Here is a 17,298-nt window from a genome sequence, read left to right as displayed (position 1 = left end):
AAAAAGGGTAAAATAAGTCAGATAGGGGAAGACAAATATTGTATGATATCATGTGTATGTGGAATCTAAAAAAATACAACAAACTAGTGAATAAAAAAAAAAAAAAAAAGAAGCAGACTCACAGATACAGAGAACAAACTAGCTGTTACCAGAAGCGAGAGGGAAGGGGGAGGGGCAAAGTAGGGGTAAGGGATTAAGAGGTACAGACTACTAAGTATAAAGTAAGCTGTAAGAATACATTGTAGCACATAGGGAATATAGCCAATATTTTATAATAATGATAAATGGAGTATAACCTTTAAAATTGTGAATCACTCTATTGTACACTTGACACTTGTATATTGTCCATCAACTATACATCAATAAAAAATAAAAGAATCCCAGAAAGGAGATGGAGACCATATTGTATAGTAATAACCACTATTGGGATTTCAATGGGCAACTGAAAAAAAAAATCGTATTTCAGGCTCCAATCCATCTCTCTATATTTTTCCAGGAGCATAACTAACATAGTACCAGGCACATTAAAGAGAGAAAGAAAAATTCATGTGCTTATTTCTGTGTTTAACAAAGGTCTTTTTATTTTAACTACTCCCTCACTGCCCCCCCCCCCGAAAAAATCAAAACAAAGCAAAGTAGGGCTTTCAGGTCAGGAGGATTGAGATGTGGGAGTCAGAAAGCCTTTAAAACTCCCAAATTACATCATTCAGGTGCTTCTTACTTTACCTACCAAAAAAAACTAATCCTGGATGGACATACCTTTAAGATTACATCACTCCTCATATTTTCCCCCAAATCTATAATCCCCAACTTCACATAGGATTAGTCCAAAGAGATGGCAACCATCACCACTGGGAGCCAACACCTCTGCTAAGAGTGCGTGGATTAACAATATGTTCTCAGTGGGCTGAGGGGACGGCTGATTTAATTCATTCGAATTAAATTAGGATTCATTCTGTTTCTCATAGGAGAAGGTGAGGTGAGAAGCGAAGTGATCAAGGGAAAAATATGTATGTGGTTGCTTAACTGACTTGCACTCATTTATAAGCTATAATCCATTGTTTTTATTCTTTTCATATGTTGTTGAACTCTTAGACATTCTCAGAGGAACACCGCCATACAAATACAAAACCATGATGATACACTATTGCTATTTCCATTACGGTTAAGCCTGCTATAATGGTCTTCGTGAGTCAGGGGAAGACGGTGATGTTTTTCTTAGCACAGAAATCTTCAAAACACCAAGGAGAGGGTGGTTTAGACAATGTCTCAAACTTTCATTTTTTCAGGAGCTTTGACTTCACAGTGTTGTTGCAAAGAGCAAAAAAAAAAAAAAAAAAAAAAAAAAAACGGAGGGGTGGGGATAGGGGGGTGAGTGGATCTATATGACAAAATCTTGTAGTACAAGTGTTTGTGGTTAACCGAGAAACACATTATGAGTCAAACCTTTGGAAAGAGGTGAGTAATTAAAGACAAATGCTATGACATAATCATTGACACACAGCAGAAAGATTTTAGATTAAATCTGGCCTGACCCACTGCCCGGCAAGTGTTATCATGGATTCTCAAGAACTATTCATTTATTTACTCTCTAATTTGGCCCATATGTTTTACGGAAAACAAAAAATGTTGTATTTCCCATAGGAAATAGCCTGCATCCAACGATGGTTAATAAGGTGGGTGTATTTGGGAACAGACCTCTCATGTGCACCGACGAATCCAATGAACGACATGTCAGTTCGAAAATACCTCATTTGAAAAAAGCCAAGGATCTTCATTATGAGCACTTTTGCTGAAATAAATGCTCCTATAACTAGAAAGTTACTAGTTGTACCTTGAGATAATTCCACAAAAGGTCAGTTAAAACAGTCATTTTGCCATGATGATGAAAATCACATTTACTGATATTTTTTGCTTCGTTACTCTTCAACCTGCCCCCAAACGCAAACACACACACACACACACACACACACACTTTGCGGCACCATCCTGTTTTCGGTCACCATCAATGTCAGCCTAATGTGGAGAAACAAGTTTTTGGAGCAAGAGTAGAATTGAGCCTCCCTCCTTCCCTAATCCTAGCACTACAATATGAAACATGCACGTGACTCCAGGGGATGGCTTCATGGCTTTCCAAATGCTATTACATTTTAGCTCCTGCTTTTATTAAATGCAGGAAACAGGAGTGGGGCACGGGGGAAAGGGATAACGGAGAGGACCTGAGTCTCCCTACCTTGTATTCTTTTTCCTTGGGTGGATGTGGATTGTTAAGGTAAGGCAGGTTTTCTGCAGAATGAAACAATAGTAGGTTCTGTTTGGTGACCCAGCCCAGTCCCTCTCCGCACCTCAGACATTCCATCAAAGAGCTAGACATTTGTCTTCGAGAAGAAGGAGAAACCATAGGAACACTCATCCTTCCCAGAGAGGAAGAAGCTTAGGATTCAGGGCCCTTAACCCACAGGTCACAGAGTGAAGATCATGTATTAGAAACTGGCATGCGTTTCCCTTACAGGATAATCATTTCCTAGTAGGGCCACATTCTGTTCTTTTGCAGAGTAAAGCGTGAACATATACTCCTGGAGAAACACACATTTAGAGTTGGTGGTAAAAAAAAAAAGAATATATGATACAACAAAAAATAAGAGAAGATAAAAAATAAAATAAAATAAAATAAAATAAAATAAAATAAAATAAAATAAAATAAAATAAAATAAAATAAAATAAAATAGTTGGTGGTAAAGACAGCACACCTCTCTGGCCAGTTGCTGCGTTCTCGGGAACTCTGCTGATTTGTCCAACTTGACAGATGTTCAGAAAACTGTGAGTGAGGAAGCTTAAGTCACAGCCTTTGAAAGATGATTGTGTGAATGTACATGGGTCTGTGTTTGTGTGTGCACGGGCGTGGGCTCTCTTTCTTTCTAAAGTCGGAAACATACTTCCATAAATACTGTTTGATGGGAGAGGGATAAGCCACTGCGGGGACCTGCTGTACCTTTCTCTAGGGCACTCTTGTTTTGCCTTTGCTCTCATCCTTTCTAAATGGCCTCAGTTAGTATCGAGGCTTGTGGAACGCACGCCAGCCCCATGGGAACCACAGTTCTCCCGTCCCTGGGTCACTTCGGTACCTCTTTCAGTGGAGCAGTGGTAACAGAGTGGAGGTACTGTCCTCATGAGAGGGGTGGGCAGGAATCTCGGGATGGCACCTGTCACAGGCTGTTGCCAACCTCATGGGGCACAGATGGATGGGCAAGGTTGCTTCGCTGCCTGCCTGTTTGTCTCAGCCTCTTCCTCCCTCACCTCTCCCAAAGCCAACTATTTGGTGGAAGAGAATAAAGCTTCTCAAGAGAGCAGGGTTATTGTCAGGCAGTCAGTAAGAGGGCCTGAGGCCCACTCACCTCTCTCCTCCTCTCTTTCCTCCCCACAAGGTATGCTACCCTAGATTTTTTTTTTTCAGAGCACCTCCAATTCCATAACTAACCAACCCTTAACCTATGTGTTTTCACCAGCAGCTTTGACAGGGCACTTTGTGACATTTCCCCCAAATGTTTCTGTGTTTCAGGAAAGGACAATCAGCCTTCTGTTTGTACCTTAAACAGTCAAGCTAGATCTCAGATTGTTTCGCTAAATAATCCTACTTGCTTATAGAAGTTCATGAATAAAATAAGGCCTGGATTTCACTAGTATCTTTGAACTTGAAGTCTTGCGTTTCCCACCAGGAGTCAATTTCATGCAGAAGTTTCCTATTTTAACACCTAAGATCAAAGAAAAAAGCGTTACTTAAACAAACTAGCATTTAGAATGCAGCATTAAAAACCTAAAGCTGAGGCTAACTTCAGATTTTCTGTTTTTCCCTTGCAGCGATGTTTATGTGTTTGACTTTTCATTTGAACAGGTATCTATGCACATAAAAGATCAGACACAACAGAGTTCTGAATAATTGGGACAGAAAACAGGCTCAATGAGGAAGAGAAACCTCAGGCTCCTGATTTGTTTTTTCTCAGATGTGATACAATTTAAACTTGGAGAAGACCTACATAAACTATCATCTTCTTTATTTCTCCGAAGTTTCAAATAAACAACTTTCTCTCATTTTGCTTGACTTTCAGGAGAATGCTTGAAAGTGTGAAAAACGTAAGAATAATCTGAAAATAGGAAAAATCCGTTCCATTATTTATAGTCTAATGTTGTCTGATTCCAAAATCACTGCCTGTTTTTTCCACCTAAGTTATTCACCTCGTTGTCTTGGCTAAGAATGAAATAATGCCGTTTGCGGCAACATGAGTGGACCTAGAGATTATCACACTGAGTGAAGTAAGTCAGACAGAAAGCAAATATCATATATCACTTATAAATGATTCAAAAATGATACAAATGTTATTTTGTAAAAAACGATACAAGCCTTATTCACAAACCAAAAATAGGTTCATGGACATAAAAAACAAACTATGGTTACCAAAGGGGAAACTGCAGAGGAGGGATAAATTAAGAGTTTGGGATTAAGAGAAACACATCACTATATACAAAATAGGTAAACAACAAGGACCTACTGTATAGCACAGGGAACTATATTCAATTTCTTATAGTAACATATAATGGAAAAGAATCTGAAAAAATATATAAATGTATGTATATGTATAATGAAATCGCTGTGCTGTACAACTGAAACTAACATTGTAAATCAACTACACTTCAATAAAAAAACAAAATTAAAAAAAAAGAATGACTTCATTTTTGACTATTATGAACATCTGTTGATCTAATGAAGCCAGGATATTCATCACACTGCTGCAGCCCTACTCCTTTTAAAATCAGCCTGGATAAATTTATCCACTGAGCTAATGAGAGAGCCAAGAGGTTGGGTTTTAGACAGGTGTGTTTAAATGACTAATCCATGATAGGCAGGGTCTGTGATCTTGGGGCTGTATGAGGTTTCCTGGTGAGCATAAGCACCAGTGAGGGTGCACTTGGCTGTAACGGAATTAAGGGAAGTCATAGTACAGAATGAGGAGGATCCTAACACCCCCAAGTTGAAGTGAGGAACTTGGAAAGATGCTTGCCTGGCAAATATCTCTAGGCCAATCCTCTTGTTATCTACAAAATGTATCTTAGATGTGCTGAATAGAATCGACTGTGGTTCTGTTTTGCTCTAGATTCTGTCTAATTTTATCCAAGGCTTGGGACTCCAATTCAGCAAGAAACAGTGCTCTCCTTTCCAGGACTGGGGGAACCACTGCTCTGGTCTGGGGTATACGACTACTCAGGCCCCGTGGCTGGTGACCCTCAGCCCCCACGGCTGGTGACCCTCAGCCCCCGTGGTTGGTGACCCGCCATCACCCGCACTTCATACTGTAGTTTTCTCTCGTACTCTCCCTCTTCCTTACCTTTTGAATGAAGCCTAACTTTTACCCCTGGCAAACTCCAAGGAGTAGCCCAAGAACCAGGTCTCCAGAACTTGCCGAATGAGCCTTATGCCCTCATTACCTCAGTAAGGAAATGGTACCACGGACCACTTTTGGGTCCTCACACTACTGAACCAACATGCAAGAAAGCAGCTTACTATTTTCTCGTGTGATGGATCCCGATGACCCAGGGGAAGTGGGAGGGCTCTGTTCACTGGGGACAGGAAGGACTACATCTGGGTTCTAGGGGATTCTTAGGGCATTTTTTCATGCTTCATGCCCAATAGCAAAAGTGAAGGCAGCACCAGTGAGGACTGAAGGTGTGTGTTACCTCAGCAGGTAAAAAACTAAATCAGCTGAGAAGCTGAGGAATAAGAAAACATGGAATGGACAGAGCAGGAAGAAATGATTAATGTCTGCTATGGTCTCGTGTCTGCTTGCAGAACAAGCACTGTGGCGGCCAAGCGTGTCTTCTCCCTTGTTGCTTGCGTTGTGTGGCGTGTACGCCAGTACTCTGCCTCCCTTCTTTCTTCCTATTGTATTATGTAAAGATTTTCGTGTTGTGGGAGCATTTTAAAGCTTAGTGTTCAGGTTACAGACTATTCTAGACTACAACTGGGTGGCAAAAAGAGTGAACATCACTCAGAGATGCATGCCGTGCCTGTTGCTCAGGGGTGGACACATTGACTCTTGGGACTCTGGGTCTCCTCTTTTTAGTGAGAAGGCAACAGAGTTCTCATTGTTGGGAAGGGTGGAGCATCAAAGTATAAAGATGCTCCTCCTTTCTGAAAGTTCAAATATACAGAGAAGAGTCTGTGTCAGTGTGAGAAAACGAACGTGCACTTATCAAGTTCTTGCCTCTAGTTCCAGGCCACCTACTATGCTCTGCTCTGTGATGCCAGGGCAGCGACTCTACACAAAATATTTCTCCTTTGTCATCTGACTCCTGGGAGACTGCGAGACTGCAGGACTGCGGCATCCCCCAGAACTGGCCCTTTGCCACCAGAGACCACAGTTGGCTGCCATTTCCAGCTTCTTTTAACACCCCCAGAACCAGAGCCCGCTGACGTTCCCATTGTAGCACCCGCAGTTCTGAGTTCCAGCTCATGGGAACCCCGCATCAATGGCCCTCCTTCTTCAGGGTCTTGAGTCCCAGCTTTGCGAGGTCTTTCCTCTGGTCCTGAGGGGCTGCACAAGCCAGTCTCAGGTCTGAGTCCAGCCCCTCTGAGACCTCCCCTGAGCTTGCAGGTTCTAACTACTAACTTCTTCCTTTGATTCCCCTGGGCCCTACTTCCTGCGGTTACTGTCTCCATGTTATCTCCGTGTTTTCCTTTTGCTTTTCAGTTCTCTAACACCTGTTCAAGCAATTCCCTATATTATCTCTGCTGAAACATGGATTTTGTTTTCCTGATTGGACCCTGCCTGGAAAAAGAAAAGCTAAAAGCTATAAAGACTCCCGATGAAAAAGGACAGAATGGGAAGAAAGCTGGAGGGGTCCCTGGTCCAGAGCACGTACCATATTCTAATGGAGAGGAAACAGGACCCCCTTCACTGGCCGTGGAGTGAGTTCCTTGGCTAACCCACCTGTCAGCCTTCACGTCTATCCTCTGGGAATACTTCCCTGTCCATTTTCCCAGGGATGCACTGGGGGTTCTCCACGTCCTCTTGGTGAGTGTTTGATGATTTCATGGGGAATGAGCAATCCCAGGGCTTCCTTCATTGGCTTTGGCTTTGTCTAAACACACAATTTCCTGATAACCCTGGTCAAATTTTAATCTAATTTATTCACTCAACTCAAGGGCTAGTAAGCAAAACCAGACCTATTGTGGGTTGGAATTTGGCATGGGCATTTCTCATTTCTGACCGAAGACCTTGGTTCTCTTATTATTAGCAAGTATTTATTAAGTATATGCTGGGTGGTAGAAATGCCTCAGGGAATAACATGCAGTCCTTATTACAGATAATCTCATAGCTGAGTGGGGAGCGATTTGGATGGGAGAAAAATGAGCAAGTTGGGCATCTTAGCTTAGGTAGTTCTGGTTGTGATGACAAAAGAGAACATGATGCCTGCATGGCGTGGTCAGGGGATGCTTCAGTCTCGGTGAGGCCGGGGGAGCTTCCCAGTGAAGACAGTAAGACAACAGGAATGAGGAACACTCTAAGCAATGGAAAGTCAGAGAAGCATGACAGGTATTAATTGCTCTGCAGAACTGGGCAAAGGGAAGGGAGGAATCTTTTTTTTTTTTTTAACTCAAAAGAAAACTAGCTCAGGTTCATACACATCAGATTTGCCAAATATTCACTATTTCTTCCTTGCACTTCCTCATTTTTCTGAATTTGCTAAAACTTGAAAGGCTTGCACAGTCCAGCAGGTGGTCGTCCCTCCGACCTGATCACCCAAGAGCGAAGAGCCTGGGGTCAGTCTGTTATTGCTTTTGCTTCTTGCTGCCACTTGGTGACACTGTTGACAGTTGGACCCACGTAGTCTACAAAGATGATGCTGTACCAGAGACCTGCTGCTGTGGATCCTGGAGGTCGGAGGATCCACATCTCAGAATCAGCCTCTGGCGGGAGGAGTGCCTCAGCCTTTAGGTCCTACACAGGGTCATTCTCTGAGGTGATAACTCCAGCGGGAGTGTGATCTCAGGACTGAGTCAAGCATTATCCCCTACAGATCTAGGGTTTCTGATCTCTTTCCTTTCTTCTCCGAGGACTCGGACCACCAGGGGTGAGACAGCTTTTCTTTTTCAATCCTGGAATTGGGTGAGTTCTTTTTGCCCACTCTTCCCTGGACAGTTAGAATAGCTGTACACCTCCTCAGGGCCACCTCGTCTTCTCCAGAGTCTGATATAGATCGCTCTCTCCATACTGTCCCCTCTTTGGGTTGAAAACAATGCATTCAGAGCCTCGAGATTCTTACTCTTCTAAAGATGAGCAAAGTTATCTAGTATCGTTTTCAGAAGAGTAAAAAAAGAAAAAAATCCAAGTTAAATATTCAGCAGGACATTCCACTACAGAAACATTATAGGGACTGAAAACTGTTTATGACAGAACTTTGGGAGGTTTGGGGAAGGGACAGTAAGACATGAGATAGTGGAAAACGAGGACATAGGTGCACAGGAAAGACCTTGGTGCCGTGCTCACGGGTCTGGGCTTCCCTCTGAAGGCAGTGGAGAATCCAGGAAGGATTTAAGTGAAGGGGCAGGAAGTATTTGGATTTTAGAAAGCTGCTGTTGCACCTTCTAGTGAGGAGGACTGATCGCAGAACGCATGCTTTTACAAAGCTAACAGCAAATAGGAGCGCAACTTTAGTTGCTGCGAGACTTCATCTTCAACTGAGCCGCTGGTTCGATCAAAATTTCTAAAAGCATTTACCCCCAAAGAGTGACCTTATTGGATCTTTGAGAGCACACTGAATGTAGCTTGTCACCAAATTGTCACGGAATGAAGCTTTTTTAATCAGAAGTTTTCTAAAAACACTTATCCATCTATGTTTGTTATGAAGTATCTTCTTCCAAAATATAAGAAGGAATTTAAATGATGTCATCAGCCATTGAGGGTCAAATTGTTCATCCCTAAGCTTTTGAAGACAGAAACTCTAACCTTGAATTTGTTTATTTCTAAATTTTTGCTCTTTCCTCATTTCTTTCTGACATTTTGCCAATATCTGCTAATACTTCTGTAATAGCTGTAGTTACTAGAACTCCCAATAGTTCATATCTTGGAACTAAAGATGGATGAAACCAGCTGTATTGGGGGTTTGGTGAACATCTTGAACTATTTTTCAAACCATGTTTGGGGTTCAAGGAAAACCAAAACATATTTTCATATTTTACCAAGAACTTTTTTTCCACCTCAGTTTTAAAATGATGTCTATTTTAAGGGAAATTTAATCCATATGTTACTAAATTCCTTACACTTACCTCATCAAAATTTGGTTCTGTAAGAGCTATTTGATGTGAAAAAAGCCTTGGGAGTTATTTTATGAGATTTTTTTTAAGGGGAATTTTTTCCCTGGAAACAGGAAGTCAAATTTGCTAGGTGAAGATTGACCCAAAGACACTTTTTGCCAACTGTAAATTGCCTCATCAGCCAAAAGACCTGAATTTCAAGCAAAATTTTGACTTGTCAAAATTTACGTGAATCCCGATGATGCTAACATTAGTATTTTTTCTTTGCTTTTTCCCATCACAGTAACTATTCTTGCCAAGTGCTAATTTGTATGACAATACTGTCACACTTTTAAAACAGAAAAAAAACTTTCTCAGTTTTAATTTAAATTTGAGAGTCCCAATAATATTTGAATTTTCTATCTGTCTCATTTATGCTAAGATTTGCTTATATTATCACCCATAAAGCTCAAAGGATCCACCTCCTCAAAAAAACCCAAAAAAGCAAAAAACACAGGTTATTAAAAATGTAGTAACTACTCTTTCTACTACTTAGACACTTATCTTCAGTCACTGTTTTTAGGCAGCTTTCAGAGAGTTGTTAACAGTGTGTGTTAACAACGAAAGCTGAAGCCCTCTTTCCAAACCTGCTGAGTCAAAGTCTCTGTTTTAATGGAACAGTAAAGATATGCTGGCCAAGGCTGACAACATATCATTCATGAAATACTGCATGTGCAAACCATCTGAAAACCGTAAGATGCTATGAAGATTCACTCTTCTAACATTTATTGAGTATCTACTATATACAAGGAAATAGAGGAAACAAATGTCACTGAGTGCTAGCTGTACACCAGCATTTGCATAAATGAACTATTTCACTTAAACTCATCAGACCATTACAATGTGGGTGTTTGTTTGTTTGTTTGTTTGTTGCTTTTTCCCCCCCAAGTTTACAAATGGGGAGAGAGTGTGGCAAAGAGAATTAGTGGCTTACCTGGTGTCTATTCTCTCCTTCTTCTCTGCAGTGGTGACTGACTACCCCCGACAATGGTGACATTTCCCAGCTTCCCCATTGGTGGACATGGCCCTGTCACCCAATTCTGGCCAATTTTAAGATGCCGGTAAGGAGACCCTGGGTAGGGCTCCTGGGAAATCCAGTTAAGAGAAGGCATTTCTCTTTAGTCCTAACCTTTTCCGCTTAGCCGTTCATCTAGCTGGAATTTGGAAGTGGAGCCGCCCTTGTGTGATTGCACAGCAACTAGGAGGAGGATGGAAGCCATTCTTCCAGGAGGCCTTGGTCACGAGGGAATAAATCCTGATATTTGTTTGACGGGAAGCCCATCACAATCTTAACTGATGCAGGGAGGTCAGGTGGTTTGGGCCTGGTGACCCACAACTTACTTGTCGAGGTGGGAAGTGAACTCCTTTCCCTTGATCCAAACACATGGTCTTTTACTTATGATTTTTTTGATGAGCTCTGCATTCCTAAAATTGACAGACAGGCAAGATGAGGTACGGGCAGAATTACCTGTGAGACTAAATGGAAGAAGAGATACTGGAAGAGAAGAGAGAGACCAATGAAATGTGACTGTATTATTATTGTTCTTAATAATCATTCCTAAGACCATTATCAGCAGTTGTAGTCATAGTGATAAGATTTTGGCCGAGGATGCTGTTACTTTACACTTTCCTTTCTAGAGCTCTGGAGGGTGCACAAGTAAACCATGGTAAATATTGATCTCTTCCAAACCAAGTCTATTCCCTTCAGGTTCAAATTCAACCCAACGCCACCTGAAGGCACACACTTTTTCTGCTTAGATGCAGAACAAAGCTCCAGGAGTGTTGGAAAAACGAGAAGTTTCCAGCAAAAATGCTTCAGAAGAAAGAGGTGGAGAGTCCCTTGTTGCTTCTCCTTCGCAATACTTGTCTTGAAGATGCTCACAGGAAATGTGCCACAGAACCACCTTGACTTGAGGTCTGCCTACAAAACCGTGCAGCTGCTCATTGGAAACAGCTTTCACTGAGACCTCACCACTTCCCCAGTTTCAAAAATGATATGATCATTGTTTTTTTTTTTTTTTAATTTTGTTTTGAGCTGGGAAGTGAAAACAGGAAGCATAGACAGTGTGGAGTGAAGGGTGCTAAGGAAGTGGGGAAAGGAATACTACGGGCCCTGACAAACTTTCAAAGTGGAGTTTATCCAGGCTGAACTTGCACTGGCTTTCCTGCACCCTCAAATCTTTCCTTCTCTCAACAGACCTTGCCAGCAACCCCCAGAAGCCCCCTGTCTTCCTACTACCTGGACCACTGCAATGTGCTCTTATACTCAATTTTCCAAATGCACCTTTCCCAAACTTTCTAATGCACTGACATTAATTCTTCCTCTTTTCTCTCTTGTAATAAGCCTCTTCGTTTTGTAGGAGCTCAGCAGATGTTCAGAAACCAAAATGATTAAACTATTTGCACTAAAGTAAGAACAATGGATGATTCTACTATGATCTTCCAAGAGGTTTTTTTTTTTTTTTTTTTTTGGTTCATAAACTGTATATTTTTGTTATATACCATTTAAAATATTGTTGGGAGAAATTTCTTTGAGCAGGAAAACTGCTTATTATTAAATATGTATTTAGTCAATTCTTGTTTTAGTTGAAGGTTAGATGAACTATGGGAAAAGAAAAATGCACAAGGCACAAAGAAGTGCTCAAAAAATGTTGACTGAGTCATGTGTCTATTCAAACTCTCACCATTAATGTCCAATGGCCTGGTGGTATAACAGTGATGCATCTTTTTAACTATGAGTCAGATCAAAATTATTTAAGTCTTCTATCCTATTTAAGACCTGTACTAAATGTCTACCATATCCAAAACACCACATGAGGTTCTGAGTGATGGGAGACTGATAGAAAGATGAAAAAGACATGGTACCCACATTTAAAGGGACTTGTGACATAGTAGAGAAGGCAAACACATGTGTAAATGATATCAAAGATGAGGCCTGGTGTGAGGGTGAGGACAAGAATGCTGAGATTGTGGTGACTTTGCAATGGGCCAGATTCCTGGTCCAAACTACAACATTGGAGCTACTGATAAATGTTATTCCAGAAGAACAGATTGAGGGTCAGTCTGGGACCTATAGCTTATAGCATCAAACACATACCATGTGTGTTCACACTTTATAATTTTTTTCAGGTGCTATTGTTGCTTCTCATAATTTTTTAAATTCTAGGAAATAGATCCATATATAGGAGGGTGTGTGACCAAAAATTTTATTTCCATCTTGTTGACTAATATGTTCATTGAGTTTAGCCCTTGTATTAATAAGAATTCTCCAGAAATACAGAACTAATAGACTCCTTCTATTTATCTATCTCCTATCTATCATGTTTATATATATAATAGATTTATATAAGATATATATATATACACACACACACACGTACATCGTGTGTGTGTGTGTGTGTGTGGAGAGAGAGAGACAGAGAGAGAGAAAAAGGTAGAGAGGGAGAATGAGATTTAATATAAGGAATTGGCTCATAGAATTAAGGAGGTTGACAAGTCCCAAGATCTTCAGTTGGTATGTTGACATCTGGAGACCAAGCAGAGTCAATGGTATAATTTCAGTCCCAGTACAAAGGCCTGAGAACTAGGAGAACCAGTATTGTAGCTCCAATCCAAGTCCAACAGAATCAAGATTCAAGAAGAGCAGATGTTGCCATTTAAGTCCAAAGAAAGAAGAAAAATTATGTCCCAGCTTGAAGGCAGTCAGATCAAAGGAATCTCTTTTACTCAATATTTTTATTTTATTTAAGCTTCCAACTGATTGGATGAGGCCCACCCACATGAGGAGGGCAATCTGATTTACTCAGTCTATGGACTCAAATGTTAATCTAATCCAGAAACACCTTCACAAACACACCCAGAATAATATTTGATCAAATATCTGAGCACCTTGTGGCTTAGTCAAGTTGACACACAAAATTACTCATCACATCCCCAGAAAACTTTTAGTTACATACAAAGTTTATTTTACTTTTTAACAAGATAAATATTTACCAGAACTAAAAAATCCAAAGGATGCCATGCACTTGCTAAAATCAACTTCCAAAGAGTTTTTCCAAGAGCTTTTTGGACTTTGGACTCTCAATGTCTACACTGAAAAAGATAATACTCATATGTATGTATTTGTATGTTCTCCGTGACTGCTATGAATTCAGCTACATGTATAGTGCTCGTTGTCTTCTAGAAAGTACTAGTAATAGCTGGGATTCTCGGAGTGTCCGAAGATTACTTTTTATGTAAGGAAATAATCTGACCCAATGCAATTTCTCTAATCTGGAAATGGGAGAAAGCTACCATCCACAACCCCAGATTAAATCAGAAAATATTGTATAAACAAAGTGATCTTATGGTAGTGCAGTGGTGGTAGGGGTGGTGATGGTGTTGAAAGTAAGAGGTTACTATTACCAAGAACACATATTGATCCTCATTTCTACCCAATTACAGATTCCCCTCAGCTGAAGAATTAGACTTGTATTTCTTTCATGTTCTGAAAGCATCTGGTGCAAAGCCCAACACATAGTGAGTGGTCAGTAAATTTCTGTGTGTAAATTTTAGCTTTTTCAACAAATAGCCAAAGCGCTGAACACCACATTCTGCTTTGTGCCACTATGCTGCATTTCAGGCTGTGTGCATCAGTTAAGACGTGTGCGATTATTTTAGAGTTTCACATCAGCAATTACGGCCTTTACAAAAATTTAGGGAGGTCTTATTTATTCATAGTATCTCTTTTCTGACTTCTGCATAACTTTATGCCTCAGGCTAAAGGCCCATGAGTATAATACATTATATGCTTCTTATCCCAATTAGAGAACCCTCCACACCCCAGGAGAGAAGGAGCATGTTTGTATCTAGAGCTCCGGATGGTTTGTTTAATTATCTGTGATACAGGTCAAATCTCATCAGCTGGAATTGCTGGTCTTCTAACATTTTTTTCTTTTGTGATTTCTCCTTATAAGCCATATGCCTTACATCTTTATAACAGAAATTCTGCCCCTTCCCATTTCTAGTTTATTGAGCCAGAGTCCACTTGAGAAGACACCACCGTCCCCTAGGTGACAAGGCACAAGTCAGCTGTGTAGGTTGTGGGATATGCCGAACTATGTGAGTAATGTCTGGTGACTCTTTGGGTGGTTTCCTCCAGTTCAAGGTAACTCTTTGGGTGATTTCCTCCTGGTCAAGGACAATTCTGCATTCTCACAAGTTCTCAGAATATTTCTCCACTAGGAACAACACCTGACACTGGAATTTCTAAAACCTACAGTCCTGGGTCAAGCCAAGCCTCTTCCCTGATAGGAAAAAAATGAAAGTCAGTCCTGCTCTTCATTTTTCTGACTGGTTCATTGTGTTTTGACCTAGTGTAGACCAGACTTTAATTCCCTTAGAGGTCTGTGTAGATGTTCTAGCACCTCCATGCAGAGCGTGGTGCTTTCATGGCGATCTGAGTAGTCCCTCAGAGCTATCTGAGAGGTTGCCTCTAAAGCTTAAGTCCTTAGAAAGTTCACCAGATAAAACATAATTCTCAACTTTTAGCTTGTGCTTTTTTTTTTCCCAGTTGACAGTTTCACAGGTATGACAAAGGCAGGATGAGCATGGCAGAAGAGAATGGCCAGCAGTACAAAGGCTACAGGTTCTTCCTGACTTTGTTCCCATGGTGACTCAGCGACTCTCTCACTCTCAAAGGCAGATCCACCATTGTTCCCATTCCTTCCTACTTCATTTGCATTCACCTCAGCTCAGAGATGTTACAATAACTCTTAACTGACTTCCTTGTTTCTGTCTCTGATTTTCAATCTATTCAGATTAAATTTCCTAAATTAACACTTCCAAAGAGTCACTCCCTTGGGTAAGAATTTTTAATATTTTCACTTTTCTTATAGAGTACTGTCCAAGGCCCTTAGCATATTCCAACAACAAATTAATTTCAGCCTTATTTTTACCATCTCCCTAGTGGGGAAACACACAATTCAAAGGTAAACAAATGAATAATTTAAGAGTCATGAATACTCTGAGGGAAATAAAATAGGGTGACAGGAGAAACGATGACAGAGAAGCAGGACTGTGCCCAAGATCTTGGAATTCTCAGGACTTTTTGGCCATGGGACAGATGATCTGTAGCTGGCAAATGGCTGTTTTCTGTCATCCAACAACATTGGTCGCCTCTCCTTAGTTGCTGTGTGCAGAGCATAGAATGTGCAGGCTGGAAGGGGACTCAGCAGTTATATAATCCAGCAATTCTCAAATGCTACATTATTGCCATACAACATATAGCATATAAGTGCTTGTTTGTGCAAGTGAAATCTCATGGAAAGTCTACAGACTCTGGATATTTTTATAGTTCTGTTGAAAACCTTTGATCTTGTTTATGTCATTTACTTTACAAATGAGGAAACAGAGGTACAGACAGGGCATAGAGATGAATGGTGGAAAGTTAGATGCCAGGCAGGTGTGACTGACGTCACAGTTATCTTTTGATGCCTGATTGGTTCATTTGGCTCTCAGTTTCCTCTGTTTAAACAAAAAAGTACCTTCAAAATAATTTCTTAACCTAGGGATCTGACTTATTGCTCCATATGGTATTACCTAGTGTATTCAACTAATTTATTCCTAAAACTAGTTTCAGAGAGCTTTTAGTTGTTTCTTAAGACCAAACCGATTATAGGATAAGAATTTGCAGCCATTGAGGTTGCACAATATCTTGCAGGCTCAGCTCTAAACTTTCTCTCCTTTTCTTTTTGATCTTTAGTATCCTTTGTGCTTCACTTACACTACCTGACACATTTTTGACTTGTATCATGACTATTTACACCTTTGTTCTATTTTCTGCATAAGACAGCAAATATCTATGCTCAGGAATTGCGTCTTAATAATCTTTGTGCTACCCACTGAAGACAATACCCTGCATTATAGTACGTGCCAAATACCAAGTATTAAATAAGTGTTATAGATTCTGACACACATTCAAACAGAGGGAGGTATTGACAAATTATGCTGAGCACTGATAATGTCATTGACATACGTGGGTAGCTTCCCCGGGTGGCAGTCCTGCCAAGGAAAGCGTTCATTTGAAAGTGCAAGATCTGGTCTGTCATCAAAAGCAATTCGTATGATTTCATCATCACCACGCCTATTCAGTGAGTGACTGTTCAGTTATTCAGACAGGATACCAGGTGCCTTGAGTAGGATTCAGAAGAAGCGCAAAACACAGCCTATACCTTCAGCAAATTAGCACTTTAGACCTGGAAGCAAAAGTCCAAAAATATAAAGTCATAGAAATCCAAGGAGCCGTCACTTAGTGGAGCATATGGAGCATAGGGAAGCTTGCATGTGGCGCATTGCAGCTTGATAGCTGCAACGTCCTTTGTGTACTGGTATGATGGGCAATATTTTTCATTTGTAGTACCTTCTTCCGGCTAGAATCCCTATCCTCAAAACACACACACACACACAGTTCTTTCTTTGCTTTTGTTTATCTGTATTTTGTAGTTTTTTTTCTCTGAAACAAATATGAATTATTGGGGAATAAAAAAGAAATTTAAAAAGAGAAAATGAATTGCTGGCCATTTTTTGCTAATAATAAAAAGAAAGAGAGACATTTAATAAATACCAAAAGTGGAAAATGAGAGAGTTCAATTGTACATTAAAAATAGCTATATCAGAAAAAGAGAAGAGTATGGATGAATTTTTTGGAGAGTTGCAAAACTTTAAGGAATTTTACTGAATAGGGTTATGGTATGTGAATGAGAAATATTGCCTGCCATATCATTAAACAAAAGATGTTGCAGACATCAAGCCATCACAATGCAGCCACCCCCAGCAGTGAGCACTGAGGGAACTCAGGATAAAAATAGAATGCCCACCATCAAGCCACCAACCACTGCAGCCACCCACAATGATGCACCCTGAGATGACTCAGGATGGCAAAGAACAGGACACTGGCCCTAGACGGCCAA

This window comes from Camelus bactrianus, chromosome 23 (assembly GCF_048773025.1).
Source record: "Camelus bactrianus isolate YW-2024 breed Bactrian camel chromosome 23, ASM4877302v1, whole genome shotgun sequence".
NCBI lineage: Eukaryota > Metazoa > Chordata > Mammalia > Artiodactyla > Camelidae > Camelus > Camelus bactrianus.
The sequence above is the reverse complement of the archived record's forward strand: the minus strand, read 5'-3'. Positions refer to the sequence as shown.